General features: G+C 36.6%; 1 protein-coding gene across 2 annotated transcripts in view; it reads right to left on the bottom strand.

The window, feature by feature from the left end:
* Nucleotides 1-16,062, bottom strand: part of TMEM182 (transmembrane protein 182) — a 416,631-nt gene that overhangs the window by 125,711 nt on the left and 274,858 nt on the right. Inside the window, exon 6 of one of the 2 annotated variants that reach the window (XR_012421978.1) lies at nt 14,242-14,307. The exons of the other annotated variant lie outside the window; for it this stretch is intronic. The gene's annotated coding sequence lies outside the window, so the exon portion shown is untranslated. The remainder of the gene's footprint in view (nt 1-14,241; nt 14,308-16,062) is intronic. 2 annotated transcript variants of the gene reach the window in all.

Here is a 16,062-nt window from a genome sequence, read left to right as displayed (position 1 = left end):
ATACAGAAATTAGCCTGGCTTGGCAGTATGTGCCTGTAATCCCAGCTACTTGGGAGGCTGAGACAGGAGAATAACTTGAACCCAGGAGGCGGAGGTTGCAGTGAGCCAAGATTGAGCCACTGCACTCTGGTCTGAGCAACAGAGTGAGGCTCTGTCTCAAAAAAAAAAAAAAAAGAAAATAATTAACAGAATGAAAGCCATAAATTCTCACCTATCAATAAGTGCTTTAAATGTAAATGTACTAAATTCTCCAATGAAAAACATGAAGTGGCTGGATAGATAAAAACCATGATCCAACAATATGCTCCCTATGAATCGCTTTAGCTTTAAGGATAAACACAGGCTGAAAATGAAGGAGTTATAACAGCTATTTCATGCAAATGGTAACCAAAAGACAGCATGGGTGGATATACTTACAGCAGACAAAATAGACTTTAAGTCAAAAACTATCCAAAAAGTCAAAAAACATCATTATATTAGGATCAAATCATCAAGAAAGTATAACAATTTAAGATATATATGTACCCAACATCAAAATCCTTTATATATACATATATAATACATATATATAGTAACTATAATATATATAGCAAATGTAAATGTTAGCAGAACTAAAGGGAGAAATAAACAGCAATATAATAATAGTAGCGGAATATAGTACTCCACTTTTTACAATGTGTAGGTTATCCAGACAGAAAATAGCAGACATGAAAATCACTATAGGTCAAACAGACCTAACAGATATATACAGAACATTCCATCCAACAGCAGCAGAATATGCAGTTTTTTTCAAGCTCACATGGAACATTCTCCAGCATAAATCACATGTTAGGCTGCAAAACACGTCTCAGCAAGTTTTAAAAGATTAAAATTATACCAAATATCTTTTCTGACCACAATGGTATAAAACTAGAAATCAGTGACAGGAGGAAAATTGGAAAATTGACAAATACGTAGAAAATAAACAACCCACATCTGAAAAACCAATGGGTCGAAACAGAAATCAAAGAAAAATTTTTTAAAATTATATTGAGACAAATGAAAATGGAAACACTACATACGCAAACTTATGGGATACAAGAGTTCTAGAGGAAAGTTTTCAAAAATGCCTACATTAAGAAAAAAGAAACCTCAAATAAGCAACCTATCTTTACACCCAAAGGAACAAGAAAAAAAAGAAGAAAATAGGCCAAAATTTAGTAGAAGGAAAGCAATAATAAAAATGAGAGTCAAAATAAATATTATAGAGACAAAAATAAAAGACCTATAAAATTAAAAAAAAAAGATTTAAATTTTTGAAAAGACCAACAAAATTGACAACCCTTTAGCTAGACTAATAAAGAAGGGAAAATATTCAAATAAATTAAATTATAAATGAAAGAGAAGACATGACAACTGATGTCATAGGAATACAAGGGATCATGAGAGACTCCCATGAAAAACAATAGTTCAACAGATTTGAAAAACTAGAAAAATAGATAAATTCCCAGAAACATACAATCTACCAAGTCTGAATTATGAAGAAACATAAAATCTGAACAGACCAATAATGAGTAAGAAGATTGAGTCATTAATAATTTTTCTTTTTTTTCCCAAAAAGCCCAAGACCTGATGCCTTCACTAGTAAACCCTTTCAAACATTTAAAGAATTAATTCCATTTCATATTAAATTCTTTCAAAAACTTAAAGAGTAGGAAGTATATCCAAGCTTATTTTATGAGGCAAGCATTATCCTGATACCAAAGCCAGACAGAGATACTAAAAGAAAAGGAAATCATAGGTACAAAAATCATAGATACAAAAACATTCAACAAAATACTAGCAAATTAAATTCAACAGCTTATTAAAAGGATTATACACCATCGTCAAGAGGAATTTATTCCCGAGATCTAAGGATGCTTCAAAATATGCAAATCAATAAATGTGGTACACTTCATTAACAGAATGTAGGATAAAATACATATGATTATCTCAATAGCTGCAGAAAAAGCATTTGACATCCTTTCATGATTAAAAACAAAGTTCTCAACAAATTGCATATAGAAGGAATGTACCTCAACACAATAAAGGCCATATTGGACAAGCCCACAGTTAACATCACACTCATTGGTGAAAAGCTGAAAATGGTTTCTGAAAGATCTGGGAACAGGAGAAAGATACATACTCTCACCACTTTTAATTTAAATAGTACTGGAAGTCCTAACTAGAGCCAGGTAAGAGAAAAATATAAAGGGCATCCACATCAAAAAGGAAGAATTAAAGTAGTTTTTGCATACGGATGACATGATCTTATATATGAAAACTTTAGATACCTACCAAATACTGTTAGAACTAATAAACCTATTTAGTAAAGTTACAGGGTACAAAATTAACACACCAAAACCAACTGCTATACAGTAGCAATTATCTAAAAAAAAAAAAAAACATTCCATTTACAATAGCATCCAAAAAAACTCACTTAGGAATAAATTTACCCAAGAAGGTAAAATATCTATACACTGAAAACTGTAAAATATTAATGAAATAAATTGAAGAAGACACAAATAAATGGAAAGATAGCCTAAGTTCACAGATAAAAAGAATTAATATTGTTAAAAGTTCACCACCCAGAGCAATTTACAGATTCAATGTAATCTCTATCAAAATTCCAATAGCATTTTTTCAAAAAAAACTTTCTAAAAAATCCTAAAATTCATATGGAACCAGAAAAGACATAGAATTACCAAAGTTATCTTTGGCAAAAAGACCAAAGTTGGAGGCATCACATAACCTGATTTCAATATATAATTTAAAATAGTATGATACCAGCATGAACAGACATACAGACCGACAGAACAGACTAGAGAACTCAAAAAGAAGCACATGCTTTTGTGGTCCACTGATCGTTGGCAAAAATACCAATAACACACATGGGGAAAGGACTATCTCTTAAATAAACTGTGATGGGCAGTTTAAAATAAAAATGAGTGTTGGGGAAGCTTAAAAGAATGAAATTGAACTCTTATTTCATACCATACACAAAAATCAACTCAGAATGGATTTAAGACTTAAATATAAGATCTTTAGCTGCAAAACTACTAGAAGAAAACTTTTGAAAAAAGCTTCTTAACATTGGTCTGGGCAATGATTTTTATTTATTTATTTATTTATTTATTTATTTATTTATTTATTTATTATACTTTAAGTTCTAGGGTACATGTGCACAATGTGCAGGTTTGTTACATATGTATACATGTGCCATGTTGGTGTGCTGAACCCATTAACTCTTCATTTACATTAGGTATATCTCCTAATGCTATACCTCCCCCATTCCCCCACCCCACAATAGATCCCAGATGTTCCCCTTTCTGTGTCCAAGTGTTCTCATTGTTCAATTCCCACCTACGAGTGAGAACATGTAGTGTTTGGTTTTCTGTTCTTGCGATAGTTTGCTGAGAATGATGGTTTCCAGCTGCATTCATGTCCCTACAAAGGACATGAACTCATCCTTTTTTATGGCTGCATAGTATTGCACGGTGTATATGTGCCACATTTTCTTAATCCATTCTGTCATTGATGGGCATTTGGGTTGGTTCCAAGTCTTTGCTATTGTGAATAGTGCCGCAATAAACATATGTGTGCATGAGTCTTTAAAGGAGCATGATTTATAATCCTTTGGGTATATACCCAGTAATGGGATGGCTGGGTCAAATGGTATTTCTAGTTCTAGATCCTTGAGGAATCGCCACACTGTCTTCCTCAATGGTTGAACTGTTTACAGTCCCACCAACAGTGTAAAAGTGTTCCTATTTCTCCACATCCTCTCCAGCATTCTAACGATCGCCATCCTAACTGGTGTGAGATGGTATCTCATTGTAGTTTTGATTTGCAGTTCTCTGATGGCCAGTGATGATGAGCATTTTTTCATGTGTCTGTTGCCTGCATAAATGTCTTCTTTTGAGAAGTGTCTGTTCATATTCTTTGCCCACTTTTTGATGGGGTTGTTTTTTTCTTGTAAATTTGTTTGAGATCTTTATAGGTTCTGGATATTAGCCCTTTGTCAGATGAGTAGATGGCAAAAATTTTCTCCCATTCTGTAGGTTACCTGTTCACTCTGATGGTAGTTTCTTTTGCTGTGCAGAAGCTCTTTAGTTTAGTTAGATCCCATTTGTCAATTTTGGCATTTGTTGCCATTGCTTTTGGTGTTTTAGACATGAAGTCCTTGCCCATGCCTGTGTCCTGAATGGTATTGCCTAGATTTTCTTCTAGGATTTTTATGGTTATAGGTCTAAATTTAAGTCTCTAATCCATCTGGAATTAATTTTTGTATAAGGTGTAAGGAAGGGATCCAGTTTCAGCTTTCTACACATGGCTAGCCAGTATTCCCAGCACCATTTATTAAATAGGGAATCCTTTCCCCATTTCTTGTTTTTGTCAGGTTTGTCAAAGATCAGATGGTTGTAGATGTGTGGTATTACTTCTGAGGGCTCTGTTCTGTTCCATTGGTCTGTATCTCTGTTTTGTTACCAATACAATGCTGTTTTGGTTACTGTAGCCTTGTAGTAGAGTTTGATGTCAGGTAGCATGATGACTCCAGCTTTATTCTTTTGGCTTAGGATTGTCTTGGCAATGCGGGCTCTTTTTTGGTTCCATATGAACTTTAAAGTAGTTTTTTTTTTCAATTATTTAAAGAAAGTCATTGGTAGCTTAATGGGGATGGCATTGAATCTATAAATTACCTTGGGCACTAGGGCAATTTTCACAATATTGATTCTTCCTATCCATGAGTATGGAATGTTCTTCCATTTGTTTGTGTCCTCTTTTATTTCATTGAGCACTGGTTTGTAGTTCTCCTTGAAGAGGTCCTTCACATTCCTTCTAAGTTGGATTCCTAGGTATTTTATTCTCTTTGAAGCAATTGTGAATGGGAGTTCACTCATGATTTTTTTCTCTGTTTGTCTGTTATTGATGTATAAGAATGCTTGTGATTTTTGCACATTGATTTTATATGAATTTGACAATCATGTGTCTTGGAGTTGCTCTTCTCGAGGAGTATCTTTGTGGCATCATCTATATTTCCTGAATTTGAATGTTGTCCTGCCTTGCTAGGTTGGTGACGTTCTCCTGGATAATATCCTGCAGAGCGTTTTCCAACTTGGTTCCATTCTCCCCGTCAATTTCAGGTACACCAATCAGACGTAGATTTGGTCTTTTCACATAGTCTCATATTTCTTGGAGGCTTTGTTTGTTTCTTTTTACTCTTTTCTCTAAACTTCTCTTCTCACTTTATTTCATTCATTTGATCTTCAATCAGTGATACCCTTTCTTCCAGTTGATTGAATCGGTTACTGAAGCTTGTGCATTTGTCACACAGTTCTCGTGCCATGTTTTTCAGCCCTATCAGGTCATTTAAGGACTTCTCTACATTGGTTATTCTAGTTAGCCATTCGTCTAATCTTTTTTCAAAGATTTTAGCTTCTTTATGATGGGTTTGAACTTCCTCCTTTAGCTCAGAGAAGTTTGATAGTTTGAAACCTTCTTCTCTCAACTCATCAAAGTCATTCTCTGTCCAGCTTTGTCCCTTGCTGGTGAGGAGCTGCATTCCTTTGGAGAGGGAGAGGCACTCTGATTTTTAGAATTTTCAGCTTTTCTGCTCTGTTTTTTCCCCATCTTTGTGGTTTTATCTACGTTTGGTCTTTGATGATGGTGACATACACATGGGGTTTTGGTGTGGATGTCCTTTCTGTTTGTTAGTTTTCCTTCTAACAGTCAGGACCTTCAGCTGCAGGTCTGTTGGAGTTTGCTGGAGGTCCACTCCAGACACTGTTTGCCTGGGTATCAGCAGCGGAGCCTGCAGAAGAGTGAATATTGCTGAACAGCAAATGTTGCTGCCTGATTGTTCCTCTGGAAGCTTCATCTCATAGGGGTACCCGGCCATGTAAGGTGTCAATCTGCCCCTACTATGGGGTGCCTCCCAGTTAGGCTACTTGGGGGTCAGGGACCCACTTGAGGAGGCAGTCTGTTCGTTCTCAGATCTCAAACTCCATGCTGGGAGATTCCCTACTCTCTTCAAAGCTGTCAGACAGGGACATTTAAATCTGCAGAGGTTTCTGCTGCCTTTTGTTCGGCTATGCCCTGTCCCCAGAGATGGAGTCTACAGAGGCAGGCAGGCCTCCTTGAGCTGTGGTGGGATCCACCCAGTTCGAGCTTCCCAGCTACTTTGTTTACCTACTCAAGCTTCAGTAATGGCAGGTACCCCTACCCCAGCCTCGCTGCTGCCTTGCAGTTAGATCTCAGACTGCTGTGCTAGCAATGAGGGAGGCCCTGTGGGTGTAGGACCCTCCGAGCCAGGCATGGGATATAATCTCCTGGTGTGCCACTTGCTAAGACCCTTGAAAAAGTGCAGTATTAGGGTGGGAGTGACCCAATTTTCCAGTTGTTGTGTGTCACGGTTTTCCTTGGCTAGGAAAGGGAATTCCATCACCCCTTGCACTTCCTGGGTAAGGCAATGCCTCACCCTGCTTCGGCTCTTGCTCAGTGGGCTGCACCCACTGTCCTGCACCCACTGGCCAACACGCCCCAGTGAGATGAACCTGGTACCTCAGTTGGAAATGAAGAAATCACCTATCTTCTGTGTCGCTCGTGCTGGGGGTTGTAGCCTGGAGCTGTTCCTGTTTGGCCATCTTGGAGATTTTTTTTTTTTTTTTTGGATTAAACCTCCAAAGCATTGGCAACAAAAGCAAAACTAGACAAATGAGAAACTTCCATGACAAAAGAAATGATCAGTAGAGTGAAGGGAATGGGTAAAATATGTATAAACTATACATCTCACAAGGGTTTAATATCCAAAATATAGAAGGGATTCAGCTCAATAACAAGGAAACAAAGAACTCAGTTAAGAAACAGGCATAGAACATGAATTTAGATTGTCTAAAAGAAGACATACAAATGGGTGGAAAGTATGACAAAATACTCAATGTCACTAATCACCAGGGAGGTGGATGCAAACAAAACCACAGTGAGATATCGCCTGATACCTGTTAGGATGGCTATTATCTAAAAGACAAATAGTACCAAGTCTTGGTGAAGATGTAAAGAAAAGGGAACATTTGTACACTGTTCATGGGAATATAAAATAGTACAGTGATTCTAAAAAAGAGTCTGGACTTTCCTCAGAAAAATAAAATAGAATTACCATATGATCTAGCAATCCCACTTCTGGGTATATGTTCAAATCAAGTGATATCAGTATCTTGAAGAGATATCCTCTCTCTCATGTTTGTTGCAGTATTACTCACAATATTCATGATGTAGAATCAACCTAAGTGTTCATTGTCAGATAAATGGATAAAAGAAATGTGCTGTATATATACATATATAAAATGGAATACTATTCAGCCTTAAAATAGAAGGAAAACTCTGTCATTTGTAACAACATGAATGAACCTGGAGGACATTATGCCGAATGAATCAAACCAGGTACAAAAAGACAAACACTGCATGATATGACTTATGTAAGTAATCTAAAAAAGTCATACTTGGACCAGACAAGGTGGCGCACACTTGTAATCCCAGCACTTTGAGAGGCTGAGGTGGGTGGATCACGAGGTCAGGAGATCAAGACTATCCTGGCTAACACGGTGAAACTCCATCTCTACTAAAAATACAAAAAATTAGCCGGACATGGTGGTGGGCGCCTATAGTCCCAGCTACCCAGGAGGCTTAGGCAAGAGAATGGCATGAACCCAGGAAGCAGAGCTTGCAGTGAGCTGAGATCACATCACTGCACTCCAGCCTGGGCGACAGAGCAAGACTGTCTCAAAAAAAAAAAAATTCAAACTTGTAGAAACAGGGTAGAATGGTGGTTACAGGTGGGTAAGAAGAAGGGTAATAGATGTTGGTCAAAGTATCCAAACTTTCAGTTACAAGTATATTAGTTCTGAGGATCTGATATACAGCATGGTGATTACAATTAATAATACTGTATTGAATAGTTCAATACAATAATATTGTATTGAAATTTCCTGAGAGGATAGATCTTAAATGTTATTACCATACACACACACGAAGACAACTATGTGAGATGATAAATTAGTTTGATAGTGGTAATCATTTCACAGTATATACATATCAAAACATCATGTTGCACACCATACATATATAAAATTTTTATTTGACAATTATATCTCAAAAAAGCTGGGGAAAAGATAATGAACAAAGTTATCTTACGAAGTGAGAAGATAGCATTATATATCACGGAAATATGTTATTCAATTTAATTATCAAATATTTGACTTCATATACAAGGATCTCTCATTTTGTGAAATATTAAGAATATTTCTCTTTTTTTTCAGAAAAAAGTCATTGTACTGTGAAAAACATTATAGATATTCAGAATCAGACAATGTAGGAAGGTGTATCCTTTGTATCCTTTGATCCAAAGATAGATCCAAAGTAGGAAAAAGTTCCTTATAGGTTTCATCAGTGTTCTTTTATTTGGAAGAAAGTGGTCTAAATACTCACTCTTCTTTCAGTGTTCTTATCATTTTAAAATATATTAGAATAATGAGGCCAGCCCAACTATATTTTATCCAACACACTAATCTGGAATCATATTATTTAGGGGGCCATAAGGCCCAATGAAAGAAGACACTACCTATGTTTTCAAGAGGGGAAAGAAGAAAGTGAGAAGTAATTCAATTAAAGCTTTTATATATATATATATATTTTTTTTTTTTTACAAATGTTATACCATATACCTGACAAGTTCATGGATATTCAGCTTCAGAAATGACTGATATTTCAGTGTCAATTGAAGTCAACAGGACTAGCTTCTCTTCATTTCCCTTGATTCTGCTCTCTTGCATGTAGTGGCTATCAATTGCACCAGCCTACACCTATGCTTATTACTAGAAGAAAAACGCTGTCACTCCCATTCAAGTCCAGAATTCTAGAGGCTGGAAACCCTAGGAAATAAATCCATAGATCCTCCAGAAAATAACACAACCTACCACCCCCTAAATTTTGGCCAAAGTCACGTGAACGTCTCACCCACAGAATGGTAAGATAATAAATTTGTTTTTTTTTTTAATTTTATGCTTTAAAACATATCACTTTCATCTTGTTTTCTTTAAGTAGTAATTTGTTGTGGCAGCAAGAAAAAAAGAAAGAAAAACCAACACAATAGTATTTTAGTCATTTATAGAGATATAAATTTGTATTGAAATTGGGAGTGGGTGGGTAGGTATGAATGGGAGTACTAACAGTCTGGCCATTCACACGATAAATAGGAAGTCATGGGATAGTCACCCACAGCACTTCAGGTCCCTCTCAGCATTTGAATCCTTAGACTTTACTCATAGGATCTCCTTTCGTTGATATTTTCCAAAAGATAACATCAAGAGAAAAAGAAATTAGTTTCAGGAAGAAATAGAAAGTTCAGGGTAAAAATGGTCACTGGTAACTAGCACAGAAAGAGAATCAATGTAAACATCATTCATTCTTACATGCTAGGACATATCCAATGCCTTATCTCATTTAATATTTCCAAAAACATTCAAGAAGGTTGTATTATTCATACTTTTACTAGTAAATACGGAAACACAGAAAGACTCTTTTACCAATGTTACAAGCTAGTAAAGATTAGAGTCAAGTTTCAAATCCAGATTTTTCTGAATTCAAAATTCTTGCCAGATCTCCTCTACTAGAGCTGTCTTCCAGGGAAACTAAAGTGATGAACTTGTGGCTCCATTTGATGTGATTATGCTTTTTCCTCAGACATGCTCACACCAAACAAGGAGTTAGTATACATGGAGAGGCAGATCTTTTCTAGTGCTTTAGAAATCTCCTTTTTCTCCATTCACAAACCAATCAACTTCACATACCCTCAGCACCATGCTAAGTGCTAAAGACAGGCATCTGAGAGAAAAACAAGGCACATTTTCTTCTTTAAGAGACCCGAAAATATTTGGAGAGACAAGAAAGGGGGGAACTTGAAGAATGTAATTGAACACTAAATAATACTGTGCTATCACCAATATGGCAGATGTATACATATGTAACAAACCTGCACGTTGTGCACACGTACCCTAGAACTTAAAGTATTAAAAAAAATTGAAAAATAAGATAAAAAATGAATCAGTACCGTGAATAATAATAATAATAATAATAATAATACTGTGCTATATGTTCCTAGAAGGAAGAAATTAGTGTGATCTGAGAGTTTCAAGAAAGCCTGCACAGAGTGGGAAGGACTCGGCCGACTCAAGGTGAGGCTGAATCTCTGTGGTGCCTTCAGACAAGTGTGGAGCACACTCGCCTGGGAATCAGATGGATACTAAGCACTTGCTAAGTGCAGGGAGGCATTCCCTTGCCCTCAGGGCACTCAAGACACTCACAAACATTGTATGAGTTTGTGACAAACCAGAATTCATCTTGGGATGTGATATGTTTACGTCAAATAATTTACATAAAAATTGGGGAAGAGAGAGTATTATCAATCCTGACGTTGTAGGACAGGTTCATTAGACTCAATATTATGTCATGGTTTGTCCTTTGTTTTTTAATGGTTTCATGCCTGCAATATTTCAAACTTTGTCAGTTTCATTGTGTTGTTCAAAAAGCAACGACTTGACAATTTCTATGTGAGGTGAAGCCCAGAGGCAGGCACCCCTGGGGTTCTGATGACTGAGAAGTAGTGCTTATTGGCAGAAATGAAGGGAATTGGCTAACCTTTATGCCATTCCAGTTTCACTTCCACATCCAGAGGATAATCCTTTGATGGTATGAAATCGATTTTGAATTTGTTCATTTGTAAATTCCTCTGTATAAACATTCAGAAACATCCTCATTGAATTTTACTCACCTAACTTGTGTATATTGGATATATTCAGCATCTAATCTGAGAGTAGTTAATGTAACATGAAATGTATTTCAGAAAATTGGTCTCTTCATGCCTGTGGCCCTTACAGACTTCTCCTGTCCATTTCTTGTTTGATGGGTTTGATTCTATTTTTTTTTTCTAGGGGAACCAACCTTGTTTGTCAGTTGCCTCTCTTTTCTGCACAGCATCAAATCTAACATCTTCTGTTTTCTCTCATTTGGGATAATTTCACTGAAATACAGCTCATGCTTATTTTTTTATTACCTTGAAAAAAAAAAAAAAAAAAAAAACCTGTTGCCCAAGAAGCTCAGCCTGCCCTCCTGAGCCAGCCTTCCCCATGCACTTAGACCTAGAATACATGACATAAGAATGGAAGGTGCCAGTGACATGATGTATTCCCTGTGGGCAGCTATTCTACTTAATTTCCTTATCTAGAAAGACAAGTTTGCAGAAATTTTAGATCAGTCACAGCTAAAGCAGTTTATAGGCAGCCAAAGCCAGAAGGGGTTAAGAACAATCTCTGAAGTCTGACTGGGCAATGGTGCAGGAAAAAATAAAATAAAATAAAAAATAAAAAAACTTACAAAATGTTGAAGGTGTTTAAATTTGTTTAATACATGTCTTTTTCTTTAAGGTAACTGCTTTATATGTGGTTGATGTTTTGAAATTATGCCTATTGAAATGTAAAATAATCAGAATTTTCCTGCCCTATTCTTATTTGAATAAATCTTATTACACATTGCTTTTACCCATGACTAGGTTACTGCAGCGCCGAGTCAATATCATTCACATGATTTGGATTAAATTACAGCAGTGCAGGTCTCTTTTCTTTCTTTTCCTTCTCTCCTGAATATAAACTCACTGTGATTTTTCTTTGGCTGGCATTTGCTCCTTTGACTTTCCCCCATATTCAAGAGATGGTGTATGCTCCAAACACATAACATTATCAACTTTAAGGGCTGCAATTGATTGAATATTTTGACAAATATACCTCTCTAATTCCTGAAGCCATATGGACGTGCAGGATGCCATATGGAATAAAGTACTCTGCCTCATGAAATGATCCAAAAGCATTTTTTTTATTAGCGGTTATTTCCTTGAACTGAAAACTGATTAAATTTTGAATATTCCATCACTGGGGATAGTAATCTAGCCAACTCTGTATTCTTAGCAGCATCTCTGGGGATGGAAGTATACTGCTGAAGTAAAAGTCCTTGACAGGGGTCACCACATTTTTTAAAATGTCAGGGGAAAGGTTACTTCTGTATTATTTGTATATCCATTAAGATGTTTGCTGTAGGAAGCAACAGAAAACCCTCAATTAGCTGTCTTAAAAGTAGGAGGAAATGTGGTTATTTTGTATAACAGGAAGTCTCAGGCATGGTGGTGAAAGGGTTGGTGATATCTGAGGCTCCAGAATGCCAAGAACCAGCACTCTGTCTGCCATGACTCTGTCCTCCCTGCCTGCCGGCTTCATTCTCCGGCTGGCTGCCCTCGTGGTTGTGGGGAGGCTACAGCAATCTGGGCAGGACACACACATGTGGCAGTGTCCAGGGGAAGCTAATTCATCAGCTCCTGCTGACAGTCTCTTTTATAAGAAGAAATTCTCAGAAATCATTCAACAGGAACACCCTCACAACTCCTTCTGTGTGTGTCACGTGCCTGTTCTGACCGTTAGCATGTCCAAGGGAGGTGGGATTCCCTTGACTAGCCTAATGTAGCACGTGGATGCAGAAGAAAGACGTTAGACAACCCCCCCCCCCAATTAAACTGGTGGTCTCTTAGAAAGGAAGTTAGAAGCAAGAGCTCAATGTGGAGTCTTGTAACCAACAAAGTTTGCTACATGCTTATAATATTTCCTTGTACTTAAAAAATTGACTTGGCCATTCCACCTCCATGAGATCTACCGAGTAAATTCTTTTGCATGGGAGAAATAAGTGGAGTCACCTCCAAAGACCATCAGGAAAATATTTCATTGAAATCTGAGGCTGCCCAGCCATGGATATTTGTCGAAGTCTACCTTTCCAGGACTCCGAGGACTATTTCTTAGAGAAAATCTTACTGAAAATAACTTGTAGTCTTTCTTCTTCATTGCTAAATGGCTGTAGAAGTATTTTCAAACCACTAATCTCTAATCTGCAATTCTATTTCTATTTATAGAATGTAATGCTTTTTTCTTCTACGAAGTATTAATGAAGATGGAAAAGCAAAATGAAGAGCATCTAATCCATTAGCCATTCAGAACTGAAGCTTGTTTCAAAAAAGTAGATACAGGACATCCCATGCAGCTTAGAACATGAATGTCCTATCTTGACCCCATTGAATCAGGAAAGTGGTGTCTTGAGCAGAATCCAGATTTTTTTACTAACATTTGCAAATAGTTTGGACTGGCTTATCTCAGGCAATGAAAGGCCTGTGATGTGGAATTCCTAATGTCTGTGCAAGTTCTTTCTCTGATTTGCTGAGTGAACTACAGCAACTTACTCCATCAGAAACTCAGAGTTCTTATCCATCCAGTGGTGGTGAGTGAAAGTGGTATTCAGTGATTTCTAAAATTTCATTTAACTCTGACTCTGTGATTCTCAGTTGAGTTAAAATAAATTGAATCTCCAAACAGGTCAGATGAAAGCGAATCATGGTGTCCAACCAAGTCTCAGAGCCATAGCTAATAATCATTGATATTAAATATTTAACTATAGCTCCTAAGCAAATATTGGACTAGAAATCAAATTTTCAGTGAACTACACTTCACAATTAATAGATTACAACCTGGAATGGATTTCTCAAGCCCATCTTTTCTCAAACATTAAAAGGTTATTGTCTTTTAATATCCCAAATCTGACTTCCTTATTGTTGGCTACAAAGTGTTCTCTGGTAGGAAGTCTAGGTTTTAGAGATAAATATACAAACAAATAAGAAAAGGCATTAGAGTTTCTCTTTCCTTGTCTAAGATGCCATTGAACTTCAACCTCTAAAATCTAAAGTAACAAAGAGCATTTTGTATAAGTATATGAGAAAAAGAGGCAGTATGTTTATAACCTACTTATGTCATCTGCTCTCAATTTCTCATTCGCAATTCATTTTGATTCATCTTCATCCTAGGTATGAAATTCTTTTAGCCCATTAACACTCTTTCTTTCAAAGGTCTGTAAATGAACATAATTAAGGAACATATTTTTGTAAGCACTAGCTTCTGAAATATTCATTATTAACCTGCTGGCTACACTTGTCCTTTTTTATATTTATATAATTAATTAAGTCTCTCTCTTCTAATCCATACAATTTCAAAAAAAATATTAATACTCTTCAGGTTTTGACTTGTCTGTTTCTCCTTTCTGCAGTTAAAGGAAATAGTTTTTGTGAATCAGAATTTCTCTCACCTTTCCATTTTCTAGTAGAGTTGAAGCACTTGAGGATAGTGACAGTTGGACCATTTTTCTAGTTTGCTAGAAAAAGAAAAAACGACAATACATTTAGAAGAGCTTGGGGAGAGGAGTAGTTCTAAATATAAATGTTCCATGATAGCAACATATAAGATGCATGGTCCAGATGTCAGCTCTAGGATATTAGTGGGGGCAGGTTAGTGCCAGATCCAAGTAATTTAAATTGCTGCTCTTATATAGCTTTGAATTCTGGCTGATGAGACCCACCCATTAGTTTTTCACAGATGACTTATATAAGAAAGTCTTATACAATTTCCAGATTATAATTTTTCTGTGTTAGAAAACAAATTGCATCAAGGCTAGTAATGAAGTCACACAGGAGCCAGGATCCACCAGTGAGCTGCAACTATTTAGTATCAGGATCCTCACAACCTAGAAGACATCCTAAACTATCTAGAGTTACCAAGAAAGAATTGAAAGTTTATTTTAGCTGTTTTTAGTAACAAATTATCTGCCTTTGATATTTTCAACCAAATAAAATAAATATTTTTTAAATGAAAAAGAGAAGTAGAAAACTTGGCACCACTTTTTCAAAGTGTTCCCAGATCTCGAGTCTTCTGAAATGACTAAATTACAATGGAAAATCAATTTCATGCTGGTTTACTCTGCAAAAGGCCTTAACTGGATAGCTAAGAAACATAAAAATTGGAAATGGTCATGGTGACACCAAAAGCTGCAGCTGATTTTCCTGTGTAGGAGTTTCCATATTTATAAAAGTCAGTGAACTTTTACACAGATTTGCTGATTCTAATGAACTGCTTTGACAGAATTAGGTCTGAGAGTGGTTGTCAGAGAGCAATCTGAGGCTACCCACTGAAAGTTGGGCCTCTTGTTTAAAATCTCAAAAATAATATCCATGCTGAGAAAGCAGCTTGACACTGTGCATCTATTGTGTGTCAAAATACTTACAATTTTTTAAAAATTGTATATCTCTAAAAATGCCTCAAAGAGGCTTATGCTCTCTTTCCTTATTCCAGCCAAATGTTCCACCTGGGGAAGACAACTGAACAAAAAAATAAAGGAGATAATATCAGATATGTAAAGTGTTTTTTACAAAGGAAAACAGATTGATGTGATACAATGTATATGTGCTTGTTTGTTTCATTCTGATGGTGGTGGATCAGCTCCAGTTGCACGGCTGACCTTTGGACAAGGTGACAGGAGTGATGACACTTGAGCTGAGTCTTAAATGACAAAAATGAATAAGCAATTGGCATATCCAGACAAAGGGCTTTCCAAAAAAAAGGGAACAGCTGGTACAAAGACCTAAAGACTAGGAAAAAAATGTTGATGTGTTCAAAGGCAGCAAGAAAAACGGCATGGAGTGAAGGTTGAACTTGAGGGAAGTGTTGTAGGAGAAAGAAAGGATGAGTCCACGTCCAGGTTGGTAAGTTTGAAAGCTCTGCAAAAGAGTTTGCTATAATTCTAAGAGTAGCAGTGAGCTGCAGGAAAGTATCAGGTAGGAGGATGAGTCATGTGTTCAAAAATAATTCTGACTTTATTGGGGAAAGTAACTTATAGAGGAGCAAAAATAAGAAGAGATTGGTTACAAGGCTATTGCCTATTACTGAGGGAAGAAATAATGGTGTGTTGGATTGGGTGGTAGAGGCAGAATTGATCAGACATAGATTCAGGACATATCCCAAAGATATTTTTGAAAGGACTTGCTGATGAGTTGAATGTGGAGAAATGGGAGGAGAGGTAGGATCATGCATGATTTAGAAGCTTTGTCTTTAGTACTCTCTGTGGAGGTGGTAG

This window comes from Macaca fascicularis, chromosome 13, assembly GCF_037993035.2.
Source record: "Macaca fascicularis isolate 582-1 chromosome 13, T2T-MFA8v1.1".
Lineage (NCBI taxonomy): Eukaryota > Metazoa > Chordata > Mammalia > Primates > Cercopithecidae > Macaca > Macaca fascicularis.
Note: the sequence above shows the minus strand (reverse complement) of the source record. Positions and strands in the feature narration are given on the sequence as shown.